Here is a 14,848-nt window from a genome sequence, read left to right as displayed (position 1 = left end):
ACTAACCACTCAGCTATGGCCGCCCCTATAATGAATAGTAATGAAGTAGGAAGCTCCTTGAATGCATCATATATTAATGAGTTATTATGATACTGTAATGTTGTGTTCAAACAGAACTTTAAAATCACAGTGAAGTGAACACAGGAGGAAGTGTTGTTTGTGTGTAGACAGACTGTAGTGTTACAGTAAATATGATGTGTTGTCTGTGTGTAGACAGACTGTAGTGATACAGTAAAGATAATGCAGGTTATTGTTAAAATAATCCCAACAGGCCAGCCTGGACTGATAATACGACCAGTGTGCAGACAGACAGACAGACAGCTAACTGGGTTTGGAGGTGCGTTGCTTTAATACTGTTGCCAATCAGCCGACTGATGAGTGGGCGGAGGATGGGGCCGTGGGCAGCATGGGAACCCACGACCATCCTGCTACAAATCCATAATTTAATAAACAGCCTAACAAATAATACTGTAACTACACTGATCTATTCCATCCATAATAAAAATAACAAATAATACTGTAACTACACTGATCTATTCCATCCATAATAAAAATAACAAATAATACTGTAACTACACTGATCTATTCCATCCATAATAAAAATAACAAATAATACTGTAACTACACTGATCTATTCCATTCATAATAAAAATAACAAATACTGTAACTACACTGATCTATTCCATCCATAATAAAAATAACTAATAATACTGTAACTACACTGATCTATTCCATCCATAATAAAAAATAACAAATACTGTAACTACACTGATCTATTCCATCCATAATAAAAATAACAAATACTGTAACTACACTGATCTATTCCATCCATAATAAAAATAACAAATAATACTGTAACTACACTGATCTATTCCATCCATAATAAAAATAACAAATAATACTGTAACTACACTGATATTTTACATCCATAATTTAATAAACAGCCTAACAAATAATACTGTAACTACACTGATATTTTACATCCATAATTTAATAAACAGCCTAACAAATAATACTGTAACTACACTGATATTTTACATCCATAATTGAATGAACAGCCTAACAAATAATACTGTAACTACACTGATCTATTCCATCCATAATAAAAATAACAAATAATACTGTAACTACACTGATCTATTCCATCCATAATAAAAAATAACAAATAATACTGTAACTACACTGATCTATTCCATCCATAATAAAAATAACAAATAATACTGTAACTACACTGATATTTTACATCCATAATTGAATGAGCAGCCTAACAAATAATACTGTAACTACACTGATCTATTCCATCCATAATAAAAATAACAAATAATACTGTAACTACACTGATCTATTCCATCCATAATAAAAAATAACAAATAATACTGTAATTACACTGATCTATTCCATCCAAAATATCTGTTAATAGAAGCCAATGTCCTTAAAGCTATAGCATCACACACATGGGGACTATAGCTGTTATGATTGTTGATAGGTTTTAGTGTTAGTTTTAGTTTGTTGGGGAAAGATTCAAAAGGTTCAGGAAAATAGGAGTCAAAAGTATAATATGTCTTTGAAATGTGGTGGAGTGAAAGTAATAAAAAAAATACAAATACTCAAGTATGGTACAGATACAAAAAGTACATGTGTTTGACCATGGTACTGAAATTACATCTAGGAGTTATTCCTAAGCTCTGCACAGAGGATGGTGGTGTAAAAGTAAAGGGAAGAAAATCCTCAGGGGGAAAATAAAAGTAAAATCTAATCAAATCTAAAAAAAAAATAGATTGAGCCTAATAACTGTTTATTGAGCACTCTTATATAATGTGTATAAACCACATTGCGTGACTTTTGAAGCTTTGAGTCATAGGTGAAAACAGGTTAAACTGGTGGTTATAGAGTAGATAGCCTCATGCTGCGTCCACACGGGCAGATAAGATACACAGATACACAGCATATTTGTCGCTCTGTCACTTTGTATCTGTGTTGCTCAACACGGTCGTTGACTTGTTGTTCACTAGTTGTACGAACGCTTGTTTTATTGTTGTATTGTTGTTTTATTGGATCTTGTTTAGTCGATACACTTATTTGTTTTAGCTCCTGCTCATTTGATTTTCCTATTTTGTCTCATCTGTTTAAGGAAAATAGGTAGCTGATATATTGCACTTTTACCTTAGCGCTAGGTATACTCTTGGTTGCTTGTTTTTGCAGAAAATGCACTTGAAGACTTCTGGTGATTAGTAGTTTCGTTCCCTACCTATGTTGAATGCACTTATTGTAAGTTGCTTTGGATAAAAGCGTCTGCTAAATGACTGTAATGTAATGTTGACGTCATCAAGCGCTGCGTCATCGGAGCTACAGATGTCGTTTTGTATCTTTGTATCTGGAAGTTGAACCCAGCTCAACTTGAATTTGTATCTTTGTATCTTTTGTAGCAGATCTACAAACATCAGATGTATCTTTGTATCTTCATGTCGCTGGCTTCCATTGAAAATGAATGGTATCATGTATCTTTGTATCTGCCCGTGTGAAAGCAGCATCACAAGCCAGTCTCTGTTTCACTACAAAAGAAAGTAACACTGATACAATGTTGCAACAAACAACATGACACATGGTGGTTCAACTGTATTTTATACTGTACATGGTTTATGATGAGGATACTGTATGTGAGAAGAGAAAACACACATCTATATGATTACACAACTTAAAGCAGCACTATGTAGTTTGGGTCATCAGTGTCCACTTTGGACACAAATAACATGGCAGCCAACGTCTTTGACTTCATTACCCAAGAGTCTTTGCGGGCATGTCCGGCGAGGACGCGCTGTGATTGGCAGTTCTGCCTTGGGGCCTTGGCAATATGCCAGGATGAAGAGGAGGGGAGGCACACACACACACACACACACACACACACACACACACACACACACACACACACACACACACACACACACACACACACACACACACACACACACACACACACACACGTCATGTTTACCTGAATGCACCTGACACACCTGACGGTTCTAAACCAATCAAAATCTCACCTGAGAATGTGTTGTCTTTTATAGACGGGTAGGAGACCTGAGCTGTGAGATCTATGAAGACCTGTTCACGCTCAGTTACAGTACAAGACCTTCTCCTTAGACTGAACCATAGAAACACAGGTAAGACTTACATTAAATATGGAAGAAAAGCACAACAGGGTTTATGTTTATATTTAACTTGGGCTGCATGTTGTTTATATGGAAAGGAAATATATGAACATACATTTTTTTAATATATTACACATATATGTTTAACATATATGTGACATATTCGAAATTGGCCGCCTACATATATGTATATCTACATATATGTACATATATAATATATATGTACATATATGTAGATATACATATATGTATATCTCTATATGTATATCTACATATATGTACATATATAATATATATGTACATATATGTAGATATACATATATGTAGGCGGCCAATTTCGAATATGTCACATATATGTTATATCTATATATGCACATATATGTACATATATGGGTTTAGCATATATATACACATATAGGTTTTACATATATGTACATATATGGGTGCAGCATATATGCACATACATGTTTCACATATATGCGTACATATGTGTAATATATATGTTAAATATATGTTTATTTAAACATCAGCAATATATGCATGCCTATAAAAAAAAACACAAAATCCAGAAGTCATTACAAGTCACATTTATTTATTCACATTTCTTTTTTTTTAATAATAACTAGCCAACCACATTAATATTGACATTCTTCCCATCACTTGGGCAGATTTTCTATATTTATCCAAAACAGTATGTAAAACTAAAAAAAAGAAGAGGAAATAGCTGATTTACAAGCTCAAAACACATTGCATCTGATTTGGTAGGTCTGCAACTATTTGTTGTATAAAGAAGTATATAGAGGCTTCTTCTCTTAACTTAATTATTCTGCCTTTGGTGACATCTGAGCTCTGTCAGCTTTGAATCCATGTACCCAGCCAGCCTTTGGTAGTGCCTGGCCACTTCTTCTTCTGGGTTGTCTCTACAGAGAAGAGAAAAGGAGAATGAGAAAACAGTGGACCAAAGTCTACTACAGACTCTTAAGCATTCCACTCCATGACACATTTGCTACACCGCCTGTTTTAGTGTAAAGGAGCTTCCCTGTGAGTTTAATCTTCCCTGTTAGATTAACTATTTAAGTAGATTTTTTTTCATAATTATTATTAAAATTATTTAGAACTTTATGAAAAGTCAGTGCATTTATTGAGTCTGTCCAAGAACCTGCCAAGTTTACAATTATTATTGGTTACAATTATCAAGGTAAAGTTAGGCTTTTCCAAATGGCCTGATTTAAAAATAGATGAAAATAGGGAAATTGTACAACGACAGCGCTAATCTGCACAGGTTTTACCAAATATAGGCCTCCGTTGGTCAGGGTTGACCTTGGTTGGCACATCCTATGGGTCTGGGAGGGACAAGTGATGGACGGGTGATGAGGAAAGGTGTGTGGACAGTTAAAAGATGGCAGGTCTGGGGAGGTGAAGGGCAATCCAGAAACTGCCCTGTGATTACATTAGTTAACTTTCCCTTTTCTGAACAACACCTAGTAGGCAAAGTCCTTTTGCACACCTACGTACACAGGAGATGACAGCCAACGTAGAGAAGAAAATAAGTGGTCCTGCACACCATATTCACTTACTTAGGATTTATTTGAAGAAAAATGTTTCTACCTGATGAAGGTCAGCTAATCGAAACCTTCTTCTTACAAATAGATAAATAAATAAAATGTAACTGAAGACAGTGTTCTGGACCACTTCTTTTCTTCTGAACAACTCCTAAAATCAGAGCTTGAGATAGAGATCTAAAAAACGAAATAAATGATAAAACTCTACTACAATATGACCTAAGACGGCAAAGCAACATATTAAGAATGTCATTCATATAGTGGGGAAGAGAATGGTCCAAATGTTTTGCACATAACTTACACTCAAAGCCAATCGAAGTCCATCAATCGCTTCAGGAGGGAGGAGACAGGAGGATAGACCCACTTTTCTGGCTGAGCAGCTTTGTCGTTTTGGTGCCACCGCCAATGGGTTGATCCCAACGAAACATCTGAAATCACAAATCACATATGGAAAAGGTGCACTCATAGCTGCTCTACAAGAGAGCACATTTTTCGAGTTACATATGATGGTTCTACTTCAAGCAGAAAGTTACCTTTGAATGAATTCCAGTGTGTAACAGGCGTGCTCCTGTGCACCAGAGTGAAGTTGTAATAACTGAAAAAGCTGCCAGTCCAGCCAGGAAGTTGATCTGTGGAGCCACAACGACCGGACCCTCAATGCTCAGCATCCATTTTGTAGCTGTGAGAACTTCACCTAAACATAATTAGACATATATGGTTTGCATGTTAACAGTGTTCGTCTGTTGCTTTCCACATAACAATAGATTGTTAAACTAAAACATGACCTCCATATAGTCTCCATATTTGCAATGCTTTAAAACAGATTAGAAAAAACAGTTTACACTACCTAAGACAATTAGATGAGTCGGGAAGCTTCATTATCCTTTCAACAACTGCTGCTGTCGCCAACACCTAAAAGACATAAAAACAAATAAAAAATGTGTAGTCATTGACCCCAGCTCAACAGTTGAGGGTAACAGCTTCAACTTGGGCATAACACAAGTTTACAGGTGTAATTTTTTTTGTACAAGCTACCCATTAATTGTATTTGCATACATAGTATTAAGAATTATAAAGGAGGAAAATGTCAAACAACAAAAAAGAAAAGTATCAAACGAAAGTAAAAGGTATCCCAAAATGTAATAAAAAAATAAAGACATCCTCAGACTATTGCAAGTAAAGACATCACTTAGCAGCAGATGTTTTTTTCACCTGAAAATCGTCTTCGCACTTCTTCTTGTCGTGTCCAGTCTTTGCACTGGTGATCAGTGCTCACTGCCAGCCAGGTGTTTCTTTCAGCATCTGTGATAGTAGAAATAGACATAGATATTATTTGTGCGTCAGTAATTTAAAATGTAATGTTAACTCATCAGATTGCTCATAATTTGCGCCACCGTACCCCCTTCTCATTATTCATTCAGTTCTTCTGATGAATTTGGCAAAGTGTTTTTGATTAATGTTGTACAAATCAGTGGTTCTTGTAGTATTGGACATAACCACTCAACAGTTCTCAAACATGTTCATGTCAAGGACCCCCTAATTAGTAGTCTATGTACTTGGCTAAGGACTCAAGATTTGAGTTACAAAAGTGTTTCAGAAATATTCCACAGTTTGTTGTCTCCGCCAGGCCGAAAGGCATGGCGAGAGAGTATGTTTTCGCCCCTGTCCGTCCGTCCGTCCGTGTGTCCGTGTGTCCTGTCTGTGTGTTACCACCTAATCTCTGGCACCGTTGGCCCGGTCGCTGCGAAACTGTGCACACACACTCCCTGGATGCCAATTCAGAACCTCTGCCTCAAATTTTTCACATGGACCTGTTATAGCGCCACCAGGAGGCCGATTTGTGCAAAACCCATTTTTTCCCATTACTCCTACAGTTTTTAACCAAACCTCATGCAAATCGGTACACAGTATCTCTCTAGTCATGTGATCAACCCTGATCTGTCCGATTTCCCATATTCCATCCTCATTGGCTAAGGTTACCATCCAAAGTTTGCAGGATTGGTCCGTTTTGAACAAACTGCCTCAAATCATGAACGCAGCTTGCCATTTGCATAAAATTGCACACGCACATTCCCACTAGGCCGAGGAAGAAATGTCACTTAAAACTTTTCACATCAGCCTCATGGTGGCGCTATAACAGGCCGATTTGCATTTTTAACTATAACTGCACCGATCTGCGTGAAACTTTGCACGCCTACTCCCTAGAGGCCAAGGAAAAACATCTGCACTGCATTTTTCACATCTGCTTTTTACAGCGCCACCAGGAGGCCGACTTATGTCAAATACATTTTTGGATATTAATCCTTCAGATTTTATCCAAACATCACACAAATCGGTACACAGTATCTCTATAGTCATGTGATCAAGACGCATCTGTCCGATATTTCATATTCCATCCTGATTGGCTAAGGTTGACTTCCAAAGTTTGCAGGATTGGTCCGTTTTGAACAAAATGTATGAAATCATGAACGCGGCGTGCGATTTCCGTGAAAATTTGCACGCACATTCCCACTAGGCCGAGGAAGAAATGTCACCCTTTTCACATTGGCCTATTATAGCGCCACCAGGAGGCCACAATAACTTACCTGACCTGGCGGAGACCTGTGCTCCGAGGAGCACTTTTTCTAGTTTACAGTGTTTTTTTAATAGCTGATCTACAAGCTCACAACGCATCACCATGCGCTGCACTGTGAGCTTGTAGATCTGCTATTTTCAAATAGACAATTTATTGGGTTTAAGTGGTTAACTGATTTTGATGCTATATAACCTCATTTACCTGGGGACCACCTGGAAACCCCCCAATGACCCCTGGGGGTCCCTGGAGCCCACTTTGAGAACCACTGATAAACATTACCTGCTTTTGTTAGCTACTGTCTGCAAAACAAAACTAAGTTAAAAAACGGATTACCAAATCTGTCTGCACACTAAAATTCTCAGTGTTAATTTAACTGTCTTAAGGATCCATTCATTCCATTGGTACCATTTGTACTCTCTTTCCCTAAATTAAATGATTTTACTTTGTACTGTAGGTTCAAAACAAAATTCATAGATATAATAATAATAATGAATTACAGTCAAAACAAATGAGGCCAACATTAGCTCTCACTGCTGTGGTCTGATTTGGTTATACCTGAAATAAACAATGACATCATGCACCACATGGGAATTAATATGCTAATGCCATGTCTAAGACTGTGTTGCACGCCCCAAAAAACCTGATCTAAAAGCTCACAATGCGTGGCTGTGAGCTTGATCAGTGATGTTTGGGCATGCAACACAGTCTTACGACGACAGTCATGACGAAACTTCAACCTGGTGTTTGCACGTTCTCCATTTACAGCCCTACATCTACATTAACGTTCAGATTTCAAATATAAAGTGCTTACATCATGGCCACGGATGTTACAATTCATTTCGGGCTGGTGTAAGTACCCGTATATTCCGGATTGTTGAATAAAAAGCATTTTACTCCGATCGGTGGCCATTTTATCATAGAGTTATAACGTAACAGAGTGCAGTACTCCTCCCAACCGATAGGGTCAAGTAGTTGAAAGCGTACGGAAATACGGAAAAAATGGCCACCAATCGAATTCAAATGCTTTTTATTGAACAATACAGACGATACGGGTATAGAGCATCGCAGTTCCCGCCCACTTCCTGGTTTTTCCTGGTGCCGGAAGAAAAAACTCAATGCATTTTTCCATTGACATTTCCAAAAATATTTATATCTATTAATTTAAGCCTCGAATCAAGCCATCATGACATGACATGAATCATGACCATAAAAAGTTTGATTCTGTGATTTTTTTTTGTTGAAAACAGCAAAACAAAGGGTATTTATTAAATATAGTATATCATATAATTAAATATAAAATAAAAAAAAATCACAGAAAAAAACGTTTTATGGTCATGATTCATGTCATGTCATGATGGCTTGATTCGAGGCTTAAATTAATAGATATAAATATTTTTGGAAATGTCAATGGAAAAATGCATTGAGTTTTTTCTTCCGGCACCAGGAAAAAACAGGAAGTGGGCGGGAACTGCGATGCTCTATTGCTGAGTGCCCGAGTAGACCTGTAACATCCATGGCCATGGAGTAAGCACTTAATATTTAAAATCTGAACGTTTATGTAGATGTACAGGTTGTAAATGGAGAAAGTGCAAAAACCAGGTTGAAGTTCGGCCGTGACGCTCGTGACGGACGAGCGTTGTGTGATCCATGGCTAATACACTAATATAACTGCACGTTTACGATACTAACAAGTTGGATAACATTTTAATTCCATAAACTAATTAAACTTACCTGTTATTTAGTAGAGTAGAAGCATGGAAGCAACCTGTTTGTAAATAAATGTTCGCTTAGCAGACGGACGTCAGTTTCTCCGCCTCCTTGGTCTGTTCAAACTAATAAGCTCCGCCTTGAGCTGCGTGACGTAATGTCGCACTGTCGGTTTGTGGTTCTCAACCTGTGGGTCGGGACCATAGTTCGGGATCCCAGGGGGATCCCCACATGATTGGTGGGGGGGGGGGGTCCCCAGATGACAGTGAAGTGACAATTTAAGTAATTTAATACCTAAAAAAAAAAAAAATTACTGCATCAAAAGTAATCAACAAACTGTACTAAAAAAACTGGTCAAACTTGGCCAAATTGTCAAATAATATAAGAAAGAGGCAAAAATAGCCCATCGAGGCGTTGTGAGCTTGTTGATCGGCTATTTTCAAAATATTGATCTGTGGAACAGAGTCAAACTAAATGCCTCAACTCATTACAAGTGCATATCAGGGTTGGGGGTCCCCAGTTAAAATATGATTATTTTGGGGGGTCGTGGCCTGAAAAGGTTGAGAACCACTGCTGTAAGTAACAGTATAGGTGGGCACTGCATGGGATATCTGCACACCTCAATGTAAAATTGTCTATTTTGTCCAAAATGTAAAAAATAATAAAAATTTGGAAAACGTTTTTAAGTAAAATAAAGTATACATGATTAGAACATTCTTAAACATTCGACAATTAAGGTCTAATATTTCTATAATTGCTACAAATTGCTACAAAACCTGTATAGCAGTCATTTTGGGGCATAAACAAGAAGTTGAAGGATAAAACTACTAATGATGATAATAACTGATAATGATGATGATGTTCACATCATGTAAAACATTTTAAATTGTTGTGCCTCTAGTAGAAGGCAGTGGAAAACAGAAAGGTCTTTAGTTGTGTTTTAAAATAAATAAGAGTGGCAGCAGATCTAATTAAACAATATTGTCTTTATATTATATCTTCCACAATCCACAAACCACAATCTACATTGAATGGAAATACGTACAATAATGAATACATTTTCATATATAACTTTGGACTGATATGCACATACAGTATTACCTTGCAAATAAAAAAGGGAGATAGGTATATGAGCTATATATATAGGCATTATGTATGACATATATGCAAAAAGTCAAATATATATTAGCTATATATGTAGGCATATATGTAGGTATTTGTGACATATATGCAAATATATGAACCTGATTGTAGCATATATGTGGACATATATAAGCTATATATGAGACATATATTCCCTATATATCAACATATATGCACATATATGAACCTGGATATGACATATAAGTGGCATATATTCTGCATATACCTGCCATATATTGGCATATATGTTTATATATTTCCTTTCCGTGTGAGTGAGTGATGGGTGACTAGACTACTTATTGGAGAATATTAAAAGTAATGAAGTAGGAAGCTCCTTGAATGCATCATATATTAATGAGTTATTATGATACTGTAATGTTGTGTTCAAACAGAACTTTAAAATCACAGTAAAGTGAACACAGGAGGAAGTGTTGTTTGTGTTGTCTGTGTGTAGACAGACTGTAGGGTTACAGTAAATATAATGCAGGTTATTGTTAAAAGAAGGAAAGTGAGAATAATAAACTAAGCCATGAAAAGTACTGATTTATCCATAGAGGCTGAAAATAATATGCTGTGTCTCACAGCTTCTGTTGTAAGAGTCAAAAACCATTCTCATTGTTTGTATTTATGAATCAAAGTAAATTTAACATATTATATTTATGAATCAAAGTACATTCAACATACTTATGGGGTCATCAACATGTGCATACATGGATAAACATATTTGTGGCAAAACTTGTCCTAAATATTCATAATCTAATGTCGTATGTGTTTGAGTGATTCTACACTCACACATTAATATGTTGCACAAGACTTGTGGTATTGGTACTGTCCTGACAACCCGATCTCCAAGAATTTAGTATACATTGCATAGAGTGTCATTCCGTGCATAGACAACTGGAAAACCAGAAAATCTGTGCATAGCCGCCTCGCATCTCCCCCATTGTGACTAAACCATATGACTGATTAACTATCTATAATTCATCCTGTGTCTCACAGCTTCTGTTGTAAGAGTCTGAAATCATCCTCATTGTTTGATTCTAATAGGAAATTCAATATATAGTCGCTGTCGGGCCAAACCTCCTATCTCCATATTTCAACTTTCTTATTGTCTTTAAATAAATCAGTGCTATGAATACCCTTTATGTCTGTCTGTGGGTTTTACAAATATGTAACCATTGAAACGTATTAAAAAGCGCTTCTGACTAAACCTCCTAACTCTATTGGATCCTCACATTGTCAGTTAAACTCCACACAGAGCAGCAGAGTGGAAGATAAACAAACTTTAAAACGACTCAGGTTTCCGTCTGACTTCATCATTCTAATCAATGATGGACAAAAAATCTCCACATTAATGGTCAAAAACCTCCTAAATCCACTTGAGCTGGATTTGGGTAATTAATATTTTGGACGTTTCTGCCCGACAGTAGAGATATTATACTTGTGAATCAAAATAAATTCAACATGTTTTATATTTATGAATACAAAATAAATCCAACGTAATTTATATTTATGAATACAAAATAAATTCAACGTAACTTATATTTATGAATAAAAAATAAATCCAACATAATTTATGTTTATGAATACAAAATAAATACAACGTAACTTATATTTATGAATACAAAATAAATTCAACGATTTCTATTTTTTAGAAATGACAAATGACATTACTGTCATTTAATTACAATAAGTGCATTCAACATAGGTACGCAAGAAAACTACTAATCACCAGAAGTCTTAAGTGTTCTCTTCAAAAACAAGCAAGTTGCAACTAAGAGCATACCTAGCGTTAAGGTAAAAGTGCAATATATCACCTACCTACTGTCTTAAACAGATGAGACAAATAGGAAAATCAAATGAGCAAGAGCTAAAACTAAGTGTATCAAAATAAAAAAGATCCAATAAAACAAGAGCTCGTACAAATAATTGACAACAAGTAGGCAAAGAGGAATGGTCAGGGTAATGTTTCCTGAACATATTATAGTTATGAATCAAATGTGTATGGAGTAGACCTTGCATGTCCATTTTGTAAATACAATATTGAAAATAGCCGATCTACAAGCTATTTTCACTACTTTAGTACGATACTCTTATATGATGAAGTTGGGTATTAGTTTATGGGGGGGAAAAGGAGAGTTGAAATACGGAAATACAAGGTTTCTGCTCTATTTTTTAATTTTTTTTATTGAATACATTAACAGTTTGCAAAAAAAGGTGGCACAGATGTATACAAAATAATGCTAAAAGGATTCAACCCAAATAAGCCCGCAGGGCTTGTTTCCATTGAGGTCCTGTGTCTTCAATTCATCGAGACATTTAAAGACAAACAATAATATAAATGAATAAGCAAAACAAATAACATAAAAACGAGTAGTATAAAAAAGAAATATATGAACAGTAAAATGTTGGGGGGTAGGGCGGGGAAATTTCCGGTGATTTGGTAACGTTTAACCACTTAGAACCTTGTGTTGTGCGACAAATAGCAAAAATGGTTGATCTACATGCTCAAAATGTCATATTTTGTCAGCTTGTAAATCAGCTAATTTAGATATTTATGAGACTGGCTATATTTTTGGAAATAGCTGTAAAGATTTCTAAACTTGTCACCTGTCATGTCATGCCCAAAATCAGGACTCCATGTTGAAAGTGACTTAAGTATTATTACAACGGGGGAAATGATTAATAAACAATATTCCTTCTTCTCTTCCAGGGATCAACATGGAGACTAAAGATATTATCATACAGAACAAGACAAAACTTCAAGCTATTCTAATGTCAAACATTCCCTTTGTCAGCGAGTGTGTTTTTGAAGAAAAGCTTGTGACGGACCGTGAGTACGTGAAGAGCATCTCTCTGCCATCCAAGGCAGCCACTGAACTTGTGGACAAAATGATTTTCAATGGTGAAACAACTAGCAGGTCGTTCCTGCGTCTGCTACAAGACACAAAACTAACAGACGTGTTTCCTGATCTGAAGAACAGGAAGAACCTGATGGACCAACTGCAATTTGACCTTGATTCTCTACAGGACAAGAGGGAGAAATACAAAGACACTGCAAAGAAATACAAAAAAGTGGTTCCACACAACAAGAAGCAGGTTTTGGTCACAGAGAAGCAGATCAGAGCAGAGTTTAAAAATCTTCACCAGTTCCTGACAGAGGAAGAGGAGGCCAGACTGAAAGCTCTGAGGGAGGAAGAGGAGCAGAAGGAGAAGACTGTCAGCAGACAGATGCAGATCATGGAGCAGATCTCCTCTCTCTCAGACAGCATCTCTGCTGTAGAACAAGAGCTGCAGAAACACAATGTGTAATTTCTCAGCAGTTATAAACACACTCAGACCAGCGCCAGAGTCCAGTGTACACTGTCAGATCCACAGCTGGACTCAGGAGCACTGATAAATGCTGCCAAACACCTGAGAAACCTGAGCTTCACAGTCTGGGAGAAGATGAAGGAGAGGGTCAAGTTCACTCCTGTCATTCTGGACCCAAACACAGCACACCCCAAGCTCTGTCTGTCTGAAGACCTGACCAGTGTGAGACGTACAGACACAATGCAGCAGCTTCCTGACAACACAGAGAGGTTCACTTATCATGCTGAAGTTCTGGGTTCAGAGGGTTTCAGTTCAGGAAAACACAGCTGGGAGGTGGCAGTTGGTGACCATCCTGACTGGAATATAGGTTTGGCTAAAGAATCTGTTGACAGGAAGGGAAAGAAACATGTCTCACCAGAATATGGAATATGGTGTTTAAGGCAGAGGAATGGTGTCTATTATAATGGGTGTGGTAAAACCATCTCACTGCAGAGGAATCCTGAGAGGATCAGAGTTGAGCTGGACTATGACGGGGGGGAGGTGTCCTTCTACGACCCTGAAGACATGACTCACATCTACACTCATAAAGACACTTTCACAGACACACTCTACCCATATTTCTCTATTGGAGAGGCTGGTGATGCTGAAACCATTGATATCAAAATCTGTCAGGTAGAGACATGTCTCTCTGGGATGTTATCAGACACAGACTTATGGGAGGTCAGGGGGTCAGATGAGACCTCCAAAACAAAAAAGAAAAGAATATAAGCAGCAGTGAAATCAATCAGTAATATTAATCTTTTCACAGCAGACATTTTGACAGGTAAACACAGCTGAAGTTAAAGGAGCACTTAACCCATTTTCTTCATACAGGTCCTCACTCATTATATAATAAGATGACACAGGAACTGTCCATGCTGATACACCTGTGTGTGTGTGTGTGTGTGTGTGTGTGTGTGTGTGTGTGTGTTGGTGTGTGTTGGTGTAAGGATAATTCCTTTTAACAGGTCGTTCATGAAAGTCCTTGCGGTCTTGTTTCCAATGAGAACCTGTGAGCAATTGGGGTTAAGAGTCTTGCTCAGGGACAAATTTCATATCATCGGCACATATGCTGGGATAGCCTGGAATCGAACCTGGGGCAACCAGGGCCAGCTGGTTCCCTAGGCGGGCTCACTAACCACTCAGCTATGGCTGGCCGGTGTGTGTTGGTGTGTGTGGGTGTGTGTGTGCGTGTGTGCGTGTGTGTGTGTGTGTGTGTGTGTGTGTTAAAGACAGTTATATAAAGTCACTGGCACAGCATTGGGTCTGTGGTCTAATATGTATCATTGTGGGGGTCTGTGGTCTAATATCACTTTGGGGGTCTGTGGTCTAATATGTATCACTTTGGGGGTATGTGGTCT

At 37.3% G+C, this 14,848-nt stretch overlaps 1 pseudogene across 1 annotated transcript; it reads left to right on the top strand.

Moving 5' to 3' along the window:
* Positions 1–3,068: 3,068 nt before the first annotated feature.
* Positions 3,069–14,216, top strand: LOC308101600 (zinc-binding protein A33-like; annotated as a pseudogene). Its single transcript has 2 exons — positions 3,069–3,161; positions 12,850–14,216. The product of its transcript is annotated as a zinc-binding protein A33-like (transcript).
* Positions 14,217–14,848: the final 632 nt, after the last annotated feature.

This window comes from Gymnoscopelus braueri (genome assembly GCF_963280865.1).
Source record: "Gymnoscopelus braueri genome assembly, chromosome: 15".
NCBI classification, from domain to species: Eukaryota; Metazoa; Chordata; class Actinopteri; order Myctophiformes; family Myctophidae; genus Gymnoscopelus; species Gymnoscopelus braueri.
Note: the sequence above shows the minus strand (reverse complement) of the source record. Positions and strands in the feature narration are given on the sequence as shown.